The sequence below is a fragment of the Struthio camelus genome, chromosome 5, assembly GCF_040807025.1.
Source record: "Struthio camelus isolate bStrCam1 chromosome 5, bStrCam1.hap1, whole genome shotgun sequence".
Lineage (NCBI taxonomy): Eukaryota > Metazoa > Chordata > Aves > Struthioniformes > Struthionidae > Struthio > Struthio camelus.
Window position 1 is genome coordinate 68,305,652 of NC_090946.1, and position 18,126 is coordinate 68,323,777.

The window sequence follows — 18,126 nt, forward strand, 5'->3', positions numbered from 1 at the left end:
AAAGCAGAAGGTAAAGGCCTATTATGACCAATGAGAAAAGGAGCTTTGAGCCTAAATCTTTACAAACTAGGGGCTCTCCTTGTGCAAATTAAGACCTCTCTCTGTACAGCATTTTTAGTGACTTTTGCAATGTGCAACTTTTTGCATCAAATGATGGATTCCTGATGTCTGTGAGTGAATTTTCTGCAAGAAAAGCAGGATTATACACTGTGGACTCCTAGCAGGAGAACAGCACAGCTCCGGAGAGCTGTTCTTCCTCATCACTAAAATAAAATGGCTTAATTAAAAATAGTAAAGAGATATTTACCTGCTCAGGCAGGAATGACTGTTTTTAGAGTTCTAGTCTATTAGTAAATAAGGTACATTTTTAAAAGATTTATAAATATGTATTTAAACAAAGCAGTCATTCTAGTCACTCTTAGATAATTAATATGCTTTGGAGAACTTTCCATTAAAGACTTTTGTGTCTCTTCTTTTCACTTTAAAAAGCAAGGAAGTTTTAAATACAAAAAAAATAAAAATAAAAAAGAGAAGTCAACCCACAATAATTATATGCTTGGGACATAAACCATAAAAAACGAGGACATTGAAACTTCATTAAAACTTAAGCCTAGAGAACTGGTTCTGTGAAGCTGATTTTCTTTTTTCTTCGTCTTCTCCTTGACAGCTGGAATTAAAGGACAAAGTGCCAGCTTAATTTTAACTTCCTGGCTTTGGTCCATTTGTGTTGCAGCCTTAATCAGGAAGAAATAGTTCTGTTAAGGGTCATATTATTTTTGGTCCATGGGAGGGATGTTCAAGGTGGACAAAAGGTCACAAAGCTTTAGGCAACATGTTACCAGAAATGAGCTGGGGACCAAATCTGCCCCTTCAGAAAGGTTACTGACATAGGGATACTGTCTCTGCATGCTGCTAGAGCTCTTCTGGGAGCTGCCATCACTGGGACCTATGCCTCTATGAGGCAATTTGGCTTTCAGTTTGCAGCCAGCCAACTTTTAACCCTCATTTGGGGCCCAAAATACCTGCCTTGCTTTTTTCACCTGTGGGCCAGCATTTTCTTAGGCTGTGAGTATCTGTCGGTAGGACTTTGTGCCCTTGGACAGAACACCATGTGCAAAGGAGCGCTGATCCTGACTGGCACTTTGCAATACCTCACAAATGAATGTTTAGTGACTGGGCTTCTTGGCAGAGGGTAGTGCTTTAAAGTTTTGCATATTTGGATGAGATATTTCTTAAACACTTCAGCTTGTAATAGAAATGTTTGTGCTCATATTAAAGAAAAAGTGAGAAAAATAGATGAGCAATAATTAATACAGTAAAAGGAGATTTGATTGGACTTACAAAATCTAGCAAAGATCTTATTTTGATATTCTGTCCTGGATCAGATCAATACAATTTCATGAGTAAATAATGGAGAGATTTGGAACAATGTTAAGTCTTTCGCAGCCAGCTAGACGTTTATAAGATCTGTAGACTTTCTAGCAGATTTTGCCTTGCAAAGTCTATTGCTATGGCAGAATTGTGTAAATGCTGCAGGAACCGGAAAATCCACAGAACCACAATTATTCACAGAGCTTGTGGTTTCCCTGGTAAGAGGCTAAGACCCAGTATCTTTCTGTAGGTCGGTGGTGTTTACATGCTTCAAAGGGGAGAAGGAGCCAAGAGTGGCTAGAGGTCATGGAAATCTTATACATTCTTCAGCTATTTTGATAATACAGTTCAAACCACTTTTTTTATAGAGAATGTTGCACAAAACTGAAGGCTTTCAAGGATCTTTTTTCCTTAAGTCTGCTATATATTTGTTATTTTGAGATTTGGAACTATTTTAGACTTAGAAGTTAAAAATTCTTTGCCAATTTTCAGAATTTCCAGGTAAAGTATTTTAGTGTTTGACAAACTCAGGCTAATAGCTAATGTCTCAACCAGCTTTCTACCTCAGAGCATATTTGAAAACTTTCTGAAATCAATAGAGGATCCACAGATTTCAGCAGATTTTGCATCATGTTCTTGCTGAATCATAAAATTCACTCAGAATTTACCCTGCTTACTGCAAAAGAGATGCCCTTTTTATTTCCCTAGCCACAGAGGAATGATATGATTTTATTCCATTATTCTTTTGAGAGAGTGATACACTTACTGAAAGATGAATTCTGATCTCTTAAAGTAGTATTAAGCCAGGATGTCTTTCACGTTTTCATACTGGTGTGTAGGGAAGTGCTTTCTGCTTCATATGAAATGTTAGCATGATGGCACTGAAATTTAGAATGAATATAATTCCTGCTGTACCTGGGCCCTTAGGAAAACATGACTGTTTATCTCATGAGGCTGTCCTGGCAAACCAAGGCTGAAGTACAAGAACTAAATGCTCTTCAGTTTTACAAGAGCAATGTGCATTTGAGCTTTGAATTTTTTGTAAAATCTAGGATGGTATAAGAAGTAGTAATAGGCAGATAATTTTCTATAGCATTAGATCAGAGAACAAATGCACAAAGCTTTTAATAAAGGGCAAGGATGTTCTGTTGACTTTTTAGTTTATTTTATTATAGGGATGCCATTCATGCTTCTATAATTAGACTTGTTTCATCACCTCCACTCTAAACGCTTTTTTTCCTGCTGAAGCAAATGCTGGCATGCTCCATCTGTTTCAGTGTCCTGGAGTGCCTTGTTTTTATGGGTTGGGGGGAGGGGGGCAGGGTTAATTGGGTTTCTAGTTTCTTTTGCGGGGGGTTAGACTTAAGTTTAAAAATGAAAACTGTGCAAACTGCTCACTGCCTCCAAAGCTGTGTCTGGTCCTCAGGAATTTGAATCTGCTTGGCTGAATCTTCAGAGGTGTCACCATGCATCATTCTTCTCCTCCTCCTCCTTATAATGAAAAGTCTGGATTGTTAACGGGTTGCTGGACTAGGAATTAGAAGACCTAACGTCTATTTTTAGTTCTGTTAGAGATTGTCTTAGCACTCTCGGGTGCTGATGAGCTCAGTGGATGTTTCTTCAGCAATTTCTTTCTCAGCCTTGATGGTGCGACTCACGATCTCTGGTGGTACCTGCTGGAGGGACTGAAGATGGTCCTGGTGGCATAGCAGGGGAAGAAGAATGAGCAGTGTGCCTTCTCTGCTGCCACCACAGCTCCCAGTCTGGCGTATTAATCTAAACCAGTATGTTAGGCTCCAAGATACAGAGGAAATAACTGAGGAATGGGCACTTTGCCTGGTGAGAATAGTAGACAGGTGGGAGCAATAACCTCTTTGGCACATGACATAAATCACCAGCGCTTGTCAGGCAGTGCCAAGTATCCCAACATGTAAAATACTGTTTTGCACATTTCTTTTTGTCTGTCCCCCTTCCTAGGTGACATTGCAATTTAAGGCAGGAACTGAGAGTATGCACCCTGAGGATATGTTTGAGTGTGTGGACGGGGCCTGTCTCTAGCTTCCTTGTATTTCTTACCTAAGTAAAAGACAACTCAGACAAGCTTGGAGAGATTGCATCTATTCCACAAGCTGCTTTCCTAATCCACAAGTGTTAAGCATAAAAGTCCGGCCCTAAAACTTATATTCAAGTATGTAAATCCCATTCAAAAACACTTTTGAGCTCCTTGCACCAAGTTTGAAAATTAGTTCCTGGACCACGCCAATGTATTGTCTTTGTGTTACTCCCTTGAGTCTTTTAGGCTTGCATGCCTGGTGTACAGATGCAGGCAAGCACTCCATGTGCATTGGGAAGGATCAATACGCAGACAGTGCCCACTCAGGCATGTGCACCCACCTGAGGTCCATGTCCAAGAGTCACATCATGTTGCTACATTACTGTATTCAGTGGTTTGTGTTTAATATTTTTAAAATGAGAGAAGAGCAAGGAATAAGAGATGCAGAGACTAATGCTTCATTTGTATGGCTCCTAGAATCTTTATCTGTTCAAACAAGTTTAAAACAAGAAGTCTCTCTATTTCAGAATCATCCTAATGCACTATTTTATCACACAGCTAGAATACTTTCGAAACATTTTTCTTGCATTTGATACACATTATTACTGTGCAGATAATACTTAGTGGCTAACTAGAATAGAGGTTTTAACCAGAAAATTGATTGCAACTTCCTCTAAGGAAACAAATCAAAGTGAACCTTTCAAATACGGGTGTTCTGAGATAGCATGTTTTAGATATGATTAAGACTAATTCACTTGCACTGAGTAAGCTGACTGTTCCACTACCAGTCTGGTTTAGCTTTCTCTCCAACTTGTTTTCACCATTTTTTCAGAAGCTATTTTTATAGATTTCCCCCTTCAATAAAACTCCTTGCTTTCACTAATATAACATTAATTTGTGATTGATCTTTTTTGAGGTGGAGAAATAAGGTCGAAGCATATATTGGCATCCTGATGGCTTAAGCTGGTCACTGCCAGCTCTTGATCAGCAGCCAACTTTTCAATTAGGAGGTGAGAGTGAATGATCTGTGCTGTTTTTGCCATTTATCTCATCTCTAAGGAGAGACACATTTTGCCTTTCTGAAAATGGCTTCGAAGACTCTGCAGTTCCGTCAAGTCCAAGTGCATTTTGATCAGTGGCTGATCTCCGCCTCGCATCTGAAAAGTTCACTAGGGTTCTCAGCACCATTCGAAATGCTTGGAGGTGAAGGTATGAAACACTGAAAATGATCAGAGTAGTAATGATGTTAATACCAGAAAAAGATAGACTGGTGAAGCAGCTAAGATGTTATAATCCAAAAAAATGTTATGGGTAATTTTCTTCTCATAACCTGAGGACAAAAACTTTATTACTCTTTTTAAACTCCAATATTGCATCAATTAAATTCCAGCTTAAGAACTAAGGTTTCCAGTCCACTTTTCATTTGGAAATATATCTCCTATTCTTGTTCCCAGATGTCCCATAAGAACAACTTTTTATTCCTTCCCTTTTTTCATTTTCCTATTTCCAATAATTAAAAAGTATGAAGGAATATTAAGTTACAGAAACTTCACCAATGTGCTTTTAGTTTTGCAAAAGGACATACTTGAAATAGTACTATTTTCTCATACAAAAAATAATATATATTAAAAAGGAAAGGAAGAAAACTTCAAGCTCTTTTCTTTTTCCTGCTGCATTTAACTTTTCTACCTCACAGCTCAGATTGCTTTTTTTAATCAAAGCAGTAATGGAAGAACAGTCCTTACACTCAAATGCAATCACATTTAATCATATTTAATATCCTTATTTCTCAGCTGATCAGACTTTAAAAATTTGATTGCTTTAGTTTGATTTAAAACTTAAGGTAAGTCAAACCCAATAAAGAAGTGTATTTTGTTGTTACACTGTTCCAGTTGTATGGTTTCTTAAGTTGCTTCAGCTTCTGGCTATTGTATTGTGGAGAGAAGATTTCTGAAAAATATCTGCCCATACGGAACCCTGTAAGTGGAACTGGGCATAGATGAAAATGCTCTAATTTTAGCCAGACAGAATACATTTTTGTATAAGAAACAGGTGAATTGATTTGATGATACGTTAATCTTTCTCCTGCAAGACACTTGGCCTCTGATTCTGTGTGAATATATTGTATTATTGTGTTGTCCTCTGTTTTTTTTTCCCCTGAACTTGTTTCCCAACAACACGCTGTGGAACCAGATTCTAAGTTCTTTACTCTACGGTAAATCCAAAGTAATTCTAGCTGACACTGCAGTTTTCCAGCTTTGTCTGCAATCTTCATTTTCAAATTGTAACCAAAGCACTGTAGCTGCAGTGATGACTCTCATCAGGTCTTTTGACTGCATTAAAAACCATTATAATTAGTGTAATTACCCTTTAAATTCCACAACATGCAAAATGCTTGCTTCCTACTGGTGTTAATGTAAAGGTGAGCTGTGTATTCAACATGTCAGGCGTTCTTTTGATGTACAGTATATGGGTTCCTTTCTTCTCAAACTGGATTATGCATGTCACATGGGAGCACAATAGCTAACGGTCCTAAGCATGCCACCAGCAGTGATCACGGTAAAACACACCCAAAGACTGTATGTTTTAATAGCAGAACTTCAGGGACCCATTTGCCCTGTGGTGAGCTGGGTATAGGTAAACACTTCCTTGAAATCTCCCAAATGCTTGTGCTACTTGCAATCTTACTTGCATGAGAATGAATAGAAAAATGATACTTTCCATAAAGATTGAGACTGGAGAATATGTTAAAACTTGATCCTCTCAGTCCGGCCACATATGTAAAATTTGCTAAGCCACAGAACTGAATAAAACTAATGAAACGTTCCATTCCTTGTTAATTTGATGCATGTGTTCTGGGTGGATGAGAAGGAACAGAGCAGGAAAGGGCAGGCTTGTGCCAAAGTTCAGGGTCGAGTCACTAGAGAAACTCAGTGCAATCTTAGAGATTGATCTTTGGATTTCTGGAGCTGTTAAACCATGACAGTTTGACAAGCATATGTAAACTACAGGAAAGTTCCCTCTGAGATACAGCTTAACAGCTATGAGGGATAATTAAAAAGGTCGGCCCATTGTCTACGCTGGCATCACAGATCAGGGTATTATGTAGAAAGATTATAATTTCATTAAGATAGTATGACAATGAATTTATAAAATGATGGCCAGTGCTTGGGGATCTGGCATGTTAGCTTTACGGTTACTTTCTTCAGTGCAGACCTGTTATTTGGAGAGCAGATATTGATTTCTGTGAAATTCATTATATGTGCAGCCGCCCCCTACCCCACCACCAGCAACAAAAGAAGGACTGCAGCTCTGCAATGATGCAGATGCTCCCACCCTTAAAATGAATTCGTGATTGCTGCCGATGTGTGTCCACCCAGCTATGCCACAGCACCTGTGAGCCAAGATGGAAAGTGTGAAAGATGAGAGAGTAGAAGTGTACTGTGAGCCTGTAACCAACAGCATGGTTGTCCTCTACTGGCTTTCATTAAGTCTCTTGTGTTCATAGCTTGGCCGTTTGTGGGGTGTTACATATTTTTTATTTATTTATTTTTTTGAGGAGAAACAATATTAATACATAACCTCGTCTTGGTTATGTTCCGGTTGATTTAGCAGTACTCTGCTTTCCATGGTTCTGCCTGTTGTTTCACTCTATTATTATGTTTGCGTTTGTTTTAGTAGCCAACATTATTGTGCTAGGCTGCTGCATAGTTACTATATTCCACTCAAGAGGTGGATGAAACGTTTTGAGGGTAATGTGAAATGATTCTCTCATAGCTTGCAATGTAGTTTGAGGCAGAAGGCACAGTGTTAATGTAAGATGATGATTTAAGGTTTGGCAGACATTGGGTAACAGTTACCATGCATTTTTCCTCCAAATTCTCCTAATTCGCCTTAATAGGCAAATCATGTTTTCTCCCTGCTTTCCTGATCATCCCCCATTAACCTGCAGTCTTTGATAAATATGCATTGCCTCATAATGTTGCATAAATATTTTTTAGATGGCAAATAGAGAGTAAACAAAACCCAAGTTAAAATGATATTAAAGACTTTGATGGCTTATTAATCATTTATACAAAGCTTATTAATCACATGGATACTTTAAAACAAAATGCTTTCTTCTAAAATCAGAAAACACAGGCAACATTGGCCTTTCCATCTTTCTTAGGAGGCAAGAGCTGATGGGAGTCAGTTGTCCAGCATCCCTAATTCATTCCACTAAACACAAGCTATGGAAAGGATCTTTTCCAGACACCAAGCCCAATGCCACAGCACTTCATAGCCTTCTGGACAGGTGGTTTAAAAGTAGTGTTCAGATTCTGGGAACAGGAGCACACCCCAGAACTAACTCACTGGCTCTGTCTAGACATGGGGCTCTGATTCAAGGGCTTTGCTGGTTCCTGGTGAGGCAGTCAAAAAGGTTATCACCCACAAAAGCCTGTCCATCTCCTTCCTCATTTTTCTTCCTCTTCCCCTACTTCTTCATTTACTGCTAAGAGAATGATTTGTCTGTTCCTCTGTTATGTCTTTTCAGAGTCTGGTAAATAAATGAGTGGTGTTAACCTTGCTTTGTATGCCCAAGAACTAATTGGTTTGAAAAAACACAAAGCTGAAGTTAGAGCGCAGCCATACAAATGGCTGATTTGGTACTCATGACTGCTGAAGGAGTGTCAGGCTGGGACATGAAAATGAGCACTGGAGGCTAGGGAAAGATAGGAACTGCTGAGAGCAGGGAGAAGACTCCTACCCTGACTGGATGGAAATCTTAACAGAAAAGTGGAAATAAGCAGCCAGGAGTGTAAGGAAGAGAATTCTGGTAGACCTTCTGCAATCAGTCCTCAAAAGGTAAATTGGCTACTATTTGTGAAACAATATTTGATAATCTGGTTATTGTTTTACAGCTGCAATAGTATGGCAAACTGCCGCAGATCTCAGTTTTGATGGTTCAACAGCCTCTGAGCTTCCATAGCTCTGAAGCTCTGGTTCAAAATGCCTATCTAGTTGGGCCACAGTGGCTAAAGGGTTTGTACTCTAAAGGTATGGAACCACAAATTCTTTGGCTCCTAAATCAGAGCCCTAATATGAACTGGATGCTCTTACTCTACTTGTTCTGATTAATGTATTGTAAAGGTCATGGGGGAAATTCTAGGCTATTTGAAGTCAACAGCAAATTTATGTTGACTTCATAAGGGCCAGGATTTTCCCCATAATTTAAACTAGGTAGAGTATCTTTTGGTGCACACTAAACTTGTTATGTTGAAACCTAATTTTTCCGAAGTGTCTAACTTGCCTGGTTGAACTGAAGTTAAAGGATACACAGCCTGGTCCACATTTAAATTTGCTATCTGGACCATGTTGAAATTCACCCTTTAATTCCTAGTCTAGACAAAGTCACATGCTGTAAGAGCGGGGAGAAGCTGTCTGCAGTCTGGGTGATTAATGGGCTGAAAGCAGATGTGAGATATAAAAGAGTGTGTAAGCCTTCTCTACTACCTGGAGGTAAAGTTTGGCTGTCACAGGCAAGAGAAAAGGGATAAATTTCAAAGGAGACTGAAACTGCAGCCAAAATGCATTAAATGATTACACGGCCAGGACTTACTTTGATCACACCTCAAAAGTAAAACAAACACAAGCATGAGGAAGAAAGGTGCCTCCCCCCATAACTCAAAAGGATGAATTCATTAAAGAAAAACAAGCGCTCTAGGGCAACGGTACGAAACATGACTTGGTGTTTTAAATCCCTCTTCCTTAGTATAAGGGTGAATATGACTCCACCCAGGGCACTCGTATAACCCTGCAGTTTCGCATGATCCCCAGGGAGAGAAGGCGGTTACTGTGGACCTCTGTATAAACGTAATGTATCCGGAAGCAAGGGGGGTCTGGACAGTACACTTTGTGCAATCTGTTATGCATGCAAGCTAACACTGAAATCGTCACATGGCTGGAGATCAGTGCCAGTGGAAAAAAGAACTGGTGGACCAGTAACTGAAAATGAAATTATACCAACATGTGTGGAGAGCTTTTGTGGATCCCAGAGCAGAAGGAGCCAGTGTCATCATCTCCACTTTAAAGATAGAAAACTAGAGAAGGGGAGATGAATTGGTGTAACCAAATGATGTAGGCTGTGAGAGGTGAAAATCCCATATCTTTGTTCCAGCCTGCTCCTCTGTCTATATTATAAACATACACTAGGAAAGAAAGAGAGCAAATATGTTCAGATAGGCTGTAGTCTGGACTTAGAGTAGCAGGTAGGATGATGAACAGAGTATATTTACATATTCCCTTTATGTGATTGCAGTTTTGTCGTGATCGTTTTGTGATTCAGGAAGGCAAAACAGCTTGACCACTTTAAGTGGTTTAATTTCTAAGACTAGAGAATGGCCTGTCCAGGAGCAAAGACAGAACTAAACTTCACTTCAGTTTTATAATAATCACGTCCTGCTATAGGGAGCAGTCGAGACTCCCCAGATGTATAGATTAGAAGAATGTTTCTGTTCAAGTTCACATCTGATAGTACTTGGCACTTTACACTTCCAATCCTTTGCAAGTAATAATTAACTTTATAATATAATTGTGAGACACACAAAAGACTGCAGTCCCATTTCTCTGCCTCAGCTTTCCTGGGCAGGTAAGAAAGGACCCAGATAAAGCCCAAAGAAAGGCAGCATTACTGTGTTGTCTGACAGCCTGCATTGAAGGCTTTAGATTGAAAAGATTGAAGACTTTAATTTGTAGTGTCCTGTGTCTTGTGTAATTGTATGCACTTATAAATTGAGTAAAATTCTACCAAGATAGAATGTGGGAACTGCAGGTCGCTGTGTTCTACTCTCTGGAGTCTCCACGTTATTTGGTACTTCATTTACAGTCTCTGAACCTCAATTTACTGTTGTTCAGAAAAGCAGAAAGGGTGATGTAATTGCTCTTTCTAAAATTCTTTGAGAGCTAAGGCTGCAAAGTTTTTTTTTGTTTGTTTGGTTTTTGTTTAATGTCCAGTATCATATATGACTGATTTATAATTTATAGTACACATCCTCCTGTGGTGGCTTGGAGACAGAGGTCCTCCACAATCCTAGAAAAAATATAAACAAGTGCAGCTTACACCAGTGATTTCCTGGCAAGCTATGCTGTTTAAGATTGTTATTTATTCTTTATTTGCAATATTGCTAGAAGAAGCTCTAGCAAAAAGAAAAATATACCAGCAAAAGAGCTTCTAGCTGGATATTTAACTGTTCACACACTAGGAAGATTATCTGGTATGTCAAAACCAGGAAAACTTTTCTGGTGCAGACTAGGTCTATGAACACATTTTAAGCAATTTCAGTGGCTGTAAGCGTATCTAATTTGAAAAGGATTGCTCTGATAACATGTTAACAAATAAACATAAATCAAACTGAACCTGGAAAAAGGACAAACACTTTTTATTCTCTACGTACAAGAAAAACTTTGATAAGAAAAATAACAGTAGAGAATGGTTTCAATAAGCAATACAAGCATTACTGGCTTTTTTTGCATATTTACATTTTGCATCGTATTTTACACAATTTTTTTAAAGGAAGAATACCATATAACTATTGTCACACTTTTACAAGCACCTTGGGCAGCTTTGATGGTAATAAGTAATATGACAGCCTCAGTTCCTCTGTCAAGTGAAAGGGTGAAGACTTCATTTACTTCTAGTATAATAGATTAAAGTGGAGAATCCATTTTAGTCAGGGAAGGGTGGATGTTGGTGAAGTTATGAGCTTACTGCACCTTTTGAAATGAAATATTTAAACAAGTGGAACCTTACGTGGTTGATGCATTAAGCCGACATAGGGTGTAAATCAAACAACACCTAAATGTCCTTTAACCAAGTCGGTTATATTATATGTGTAACAGAGATGGAACTCCTTTATCCTGCACATCTGCCAGCTTTTTCCGTTGAGATAAAAACCTTTCCACAGATGCAGAATATCATTTATAACTGCTCAGCATTTAAAAGAAATTAAACAAAAATGTATTCTTTAATAATGTTATTGAAAAATGGTGTTTCTTAGTCTAAACATCTATTGGAAACATCTACTCAGTTCCTGAAATCATCTCTATTAGATTATGTAGATATCATCTATGAAAATACTTCTAAACTTAATCTGTCAAGACTTCAAAGAGTCTATAAGCAAATACTTAGACTTGCATTAGATTTTTGACTTTGAAATCCATTATTGTAAGTTCTTTGCTGACTTTGATGTGCTGCCTTTACACCTTCTCTCTGAGAAAGGAGGTGTAAAGGCAGCACATTAGTTTATAGATGTTCACAGACTGTTTTTCCGGATAAGGCCATTTAAATCTCTTTTGAAGGTCAATCCCAGCTCTTATCATTCAAGAAGCAATAATAACAGGGAGAGTCTGCCTAGAGTAAGGACTGCTTTAAAACACAAAATAGCAGGGGTGGAATGAACTTACTTAACTCTTGACCTAGCACAATATCAGCATTCTAGTGTTTTGCTGTGACAATGCCCTGCTAAGGCATAGTGTGAAATTTCAGTATAGGTGTATGGAATTAAATGATTAAAGAGAACAAGAGGTTACAGCTATTTACAGCTGGTTTATTTTTTCTTTGATTTCTTTGTTTTTGTTTTTTGCAATTAATAATGTATTGATGGTCCATTAAAATGCTGCTTGAAACACACATTAAGACACTTCATGTTCAAACATAGGGCAAAAATGCCCTATGTGTACACCAACATTTTCAAACCTGTCTGGCTAAAATAAGACTTTGAAAATGATACAGAAGCAACTTTCTTGCTTTTTATGGGCCTAATTTTTTCTTCATCATACCTCTTTACTTAGTATGGAGTTAGTTGCCTAAATATTGGTTGTTTTCTGCCCTTCAGGTATGCTTATCCAGTCACTATAAATCATGAGATGAATTTTGGATCATTTTGGAGTGTTACTGTTTTGCTTCTTACCACTATTTTCTCCTAATTATCAAGGAAAATGAGGAAGATCTATTTCTACACTTAAGAAATGGTCTGTATCCAAAGTCTGTTTCTAGTTGCTTTGTGTAGATTCATATTGAATTCAATGATTATTTGTCTTATATAGCAGTGTTATGTAGACAAAGGACTTTGGAAGCTGTTCCAAGGGATCTTGTTCTCAGAGGATGGAGCCAGGCTTCTGAATGCAAAGCTTGGCAAAGAGAGCAGTAGAAAACCCAGAAAATAATGAGATTGTTAGATTTGTTATTGATTAATGTTTATCAAATTTTCTTTTTTCTTTTACAGGTTTTGGATGAAGCTTGGTAGTGATCATGGTGTTATATGTTCTGCTTGTTCAGTGATGACAACTTTAACTTCACATTAATTAGATTGTTTGCATGTGATTTATGAGTAGCATGAGTTTGTTTTAAACCAGGTGCAGTTTTGTGTGGTTTCAGCAGCATCTTCTGCCCTGCTAACAAGTAGAGAGGAGCTGCAATATGTCAGCGCAGTGCAGCCATTTTGCAGGAAACCGTGTCTCTGCTGAGGTAGCAACAAACCTGTGCCCTAAACAAAATATTGGTATCATAAAGCCAGCCAATAAGCAACAGAAATGACCAATATAAGAGAGCGGTAGTACAGAAATCTGTAGGGCTTCAAACTAGACCTATACAAAGAACAGGACCAGACTGATTTCAGAAATTTCATGCTAGCATGTTTGCCATTGTATTTGGAGATGCTATGAATGCTTCTGTGTTAGTTCTCCTGTGCTCAGGAAAATACAACTGCAATATTGTATTGCACAGAATTTTTGGAAGAAGTAACTTTAGCATAGGCTCCTTTGTTTGCAAAAGAATTTTCTTACCAACTTATCTGCAAAATATCACAAAGTTTGGATATTTTAAAGCTTATATTTAAATGATGAATAGTAGGAAAAAAGTTAAATGTGTAGTTCGTCAACCCACTTAAATGTAAACAGCACCTAAAAGTGCTGTTTCAGCATATTACATTGTGCTGTAAACTGTTATGTGTTTTCTCACATAAACAGCTTCAGACCCCCATCTCTGTCTCTGTTGATTTTAGGTGCTTATCAAGTCCACATTTTGAATGATTCTTGTACTTCTCCTAGATCAGCAGAGGCATGGAAGATTTGTTACCCACTTTTCTGCAGATGGGAAGTGATGCATAGAGGCAAAATGATTTAGTGTTTCACAGACACTCTGTGTCAGAGTGAGTGCTTGAACTCACCATTCCTAAAGTCTAGATAAGTTAGAGGATCACTGCAGTAGCCTTCCTCTCTGAATCTAGAGCTTACTCCATCAATTTTGCGGGAAGGGGAGGAAAATTCACATATATGAGCTACCCTTCAGCATTTAGATGTATGGACTGTTGAACAGCTTAACACCAGTTATGGACTGCATTGAAAGAATTTCCTTCAGAGGTGGTGCTCTGGAGTTTGTTGTCTGTACAATAAGTGTATTGCTCTGAGTGCTCTAACTTCACAGGCAGGTTGGAGCATTTGTGCCACAATCTGTACTGTGGAAGGCTGGAAGAAAGCAACAGCTTGTGGGCAGAAAGGCTACTAAGCCCTCTGCACACCAGAAAACTGTATTTTATCTTGAACTTTCCAATCTGGCCTAGAAATAAAAGCAATCCCAATGTAGGTCAGGAGGAAAAGAAGTAGTTTAGGCCTCTTACCCTAAGCTTTCATGCTATAGTAAGGATCATTAATGTCACTGATGTCAAACACTAGATTTAGATAGTTAAAACTTTAACTCCTATAGCGAAGATGAGGAATATTCAGGATCTACTTAAATAAGTGTAAGCTTATATTTCTTAAATGCAAATGAAAAGGCAGTATGCCTCAAATGCTTAAGAGACTGGCTGAATTTGACTCAGGAACTGTATATATAGGAGGATCAAAGTAAAACTTCCTTTACAAATGCTTTTCTAAAGATTCATGATTTTATAACTTGAAGGTTATTTCTTTAAAACCTTCCGTGCATCATATTTCTTCCCTTACTAGTTATAAACAAGGAAAAAAAAAAAAAAAACCAAACGGCAGAATCATCACAGACAATCTCAAATTCCACTAGTCCATGATGTAGTTCTGCTTGGAGTCCTGTTTTCTCCTCTTCCTGCTGACCTGACAACAGCAATGTATTTCCTGTCTGACTGCAGATCACTGGAGAAGTGCCAGTCATAATCTTCCCTTTATTGATTCTGGTCAGCAGCTATTGACAGCTTTAAAAAGATTATGTTTTAATTGGGGATCAGAGAGATGGCATTTTAAGGTATTTAATTTCACTTTGTAACTCACTATAGATTATCTGAGTGGTTCTACAACTCAAGGAGGATAAAGATGAATGTGTTGTCCTTTTCTTTAGGTGACCCTGAGTGCAAATGTAGCTCAGGCTAAAGTGACTGAAAATCTTTTTCTATCACAGGGCTGAAAAGGTTGAATGTGAATTCATTAGTGTTATCTTTGTTTAAGGCACAATACCTGCACCTCACCAAGCTCACATCTTCAGTAGTCACACTTGTTCTCATGTGGTTTGAGATAGAAATAGACTGGCAAGGTAAATTAAGAAAAATCAAGACAGAGCCAGAATTCTCATTGTCTTGATGCCTGTATGTTCACTTAGAGCTCTGCAAAGTGGGTGTGCAGAAGTACCATCAGAAAGATTGGATGGAGAGATGTAATTTGATGGTGTTTTTTTCTCCCATTGCAGAGAAGGTTCAAGGCAGTGCTGGAAAACCAGGCTCTTAAAAATGTTTTCTGCACATTCAAAGCAGTGAAGGTACTCTTACAATGAAAAGCAATTAAAGAGGCAAACAAATCAAAAACAAATAGTAATTTCTGAGACCCATACACCCCCCACACAATTTGACTCGAACAGCGAAATCACAATCATTCCAACCTTGGGGCTCACAGTTTTCTGGTGTACTGACTGAAGATGTCTTCAAGAAATTTAGATCCATCTCACCAGGAGATGCTTAATAATACATACTGATGAGGTTAGGAACGTAGTGTCTTGTGTATTCTAGCTGCACCAAAGACTATAATTTCAGATTTACTGTGCAGTAAGTTTGAGGACATTTTTCCCAGACATGCATTTTGTTTCTATCCAAGTTTTATTTGAGAACTGTGGAAAATGGATCCGGATTTCCCAACATGCAGCTGATGCTTCTACTAGGCAGGGCAATTCTTCATCCTGCAGGTAACATACCTAATGTGTCTCAAAGGTATCACATTCACTTCACAATACTACCTAGCATGTCCTTGATGATTTCTGTGAAGTAACTCTAGACAGGAATATTGCAATCTTAGTTAAGATGCAAGATTGGTAGACTCTCTGTTGCTTAGTTTCATCATCCAGAAACATAGTAACTGCTGTACATAGCAAACTAGAGCCCTCTGAAGATCTGTAGAAGAAAGCTTATTTGTTCTGCATAATGGTTGTAAGACGTATTTGTATGCAGGTTGGTCACTATTGCAAAGAGTTAGTATTCCAGATATATGAACAGATAAAAGGGAGATCCAGTGTGTGTGTTAAGAGCAGAATCTTAAAAGATCCCTCTTATAGGGTTGGATGGATGATTAGAATAGAGAGAGATGAATGTCTGAAGTATTTGCACCGTTGATAGTCTCAATATATTTTAAAAATACATTTAATAGGTGTCATAAACCCTTGTGCTTCCTCATTCCACTTATTCCAAGGGGCCAAATACAAGTCATTAAATCCCTTCCCCATCTCCAAATATCAGGAATTAAACTCTACCCTTCTATATTCACTACCACAGTGAAAATGTGGTAATTTTCAAACTTCCTAGCAAAACTTGATTATCTGAAGATACAGAGCGTACTCTCAACCCACCAAGATCCAGACCTTGCTAGCCAACAGACTCCCTTAGACATGAGTGGAGAGAAATAAGGTGTGAAGTGGACATCTAAAAGAGGCCGAATGAGCTGCATATTGAAAGTCCCTAATTCTTTCCTCTGACAGGAGTGGCTCAGTTCTAGACATCCGCTTTGCCACCATCTAGTATTGCAAATGAATCCCACTGTTTGTTATCTAAGGGTGCCTACCATAGTTAGGCTTTGGTCTCAATAACACAAGCTGCTGAAGGCATTTATTCTCTCCATAATACTTCCACATGCTGTGTCCCCTCTCTCCCTATGTCTGTCATGCAGTGCCTCAGGACCTCACAGTTATGAATACATACAGTTCCTGTGAACTTGGGAAGCACTGTTATCCCTATAGTACTGCTAGAGACTTGAAGCGTGGATTGATAGGTAATATGGGGAAGACTACAATGGAAGTCAGCAGAAAAGCAGGGAGTTGAGAGCCAGAATAGCATCCTCATGACAGCATCATTTATTTTACTCAGTGTAAATCAAACTAAATAATGAATGGAAGGGAGATTGGGATGAGAAGAAGTTATGTAGACTTCACGGAAGTAATGAGCCTTTAGAAGAAGGAAAAAAAAAGGTGTCCCTTACTCTTATACTCCTACTTACTTGTTCAAGATTTTTTACTGTTTGCAGAGCATCAGGTCCTCACTTTCCTTCTTGCCTCAAAGAGCTGGTTGAATCAGCATGATCTTAGCAATTGTTATAGAAATATGGAGGAAATACATTTCAGTCTTGTGGCCTTCTGATTGACTGCCCATTCCTGTTTGCTTCAATGTTTCCATATAGACTCTCCCTCTTGCTGGAACAGTAGTAAGAACAGAAACGGAACACATTGTATTCTGGGAAAAGATGGAAAAGGTGAGCCTGGAGGAGCAGAACAAAAATGTGAAACTTGATATGATGGATCACTGGGAACTGACGGACAGATATGAATGGTACAGCGAGCTGATGTGAGAGAAGGCACAGACCATCTATTTGGAAGCAGCATTTTGTTGGCCTACAGGACGGTTAGAGGGAAAACAGGAGGGAGAGAGAGGCTACGGTAATCAAATGGAGAGATGCACAAATGCATTGCAGAACTTTAATTACCCACTAAAGACAGCCTTTTAGAAATACCAAGAAATACAGTGTGCAGCAGCCACTTTAGTATAGAGGATTTAATTGAAATAACCTCCAAATCCATGCTAAGAAGGCAGTAATAATTGGTTCTGTCAACCATACATGTTGAGCAGCCATTTATATTTCATGCACTAACTCTCATATGGGCCAAGAACCAAAGAAAACAGGCTTTCCTGTGGCTAAAGATGAAGATGGTGCTTTTTCTCCTTACATCAGCTATCACATATCCCAGAACTATTTCCTTACATTGGAAAAGGCTTTATTTGTGGCTGAGGTCAGACTGACAGACTCCAGGGAAAGAGCATAAAACTATCCCCATAAGTTTTATTCACAGAAAGTGAATGACTGCATTCCAGAATTGTTTGGCTGGTGGTTTTATTGTTGTCAATCCATAGGAATAATTATAAATGCCGTAATCAGTTAACTGTATTTTAGTCATTGCCCATGGTCCCTGTTCTTGCAAAATGGCTCTGAAGAGGAATACCTTCACCTGCTATGTCCTGAACCACTTCTTTGACCTAGGCTGAATTCAGCACAGTCCTTTTCCTCTCCAGGTTGAAGCCAACCCCTGGGTCTTTTGCAGCCTGAGAACCAGCCTGGGTTATACTCATTTGCTTTCAGTGGTCAACAAGCTCATCGAAAATCTATCCTCAGCTGCTCCCTGCTGTTTAATGGGCTGATTCAACATCAGAGAGGGAGAGCTCTTATGC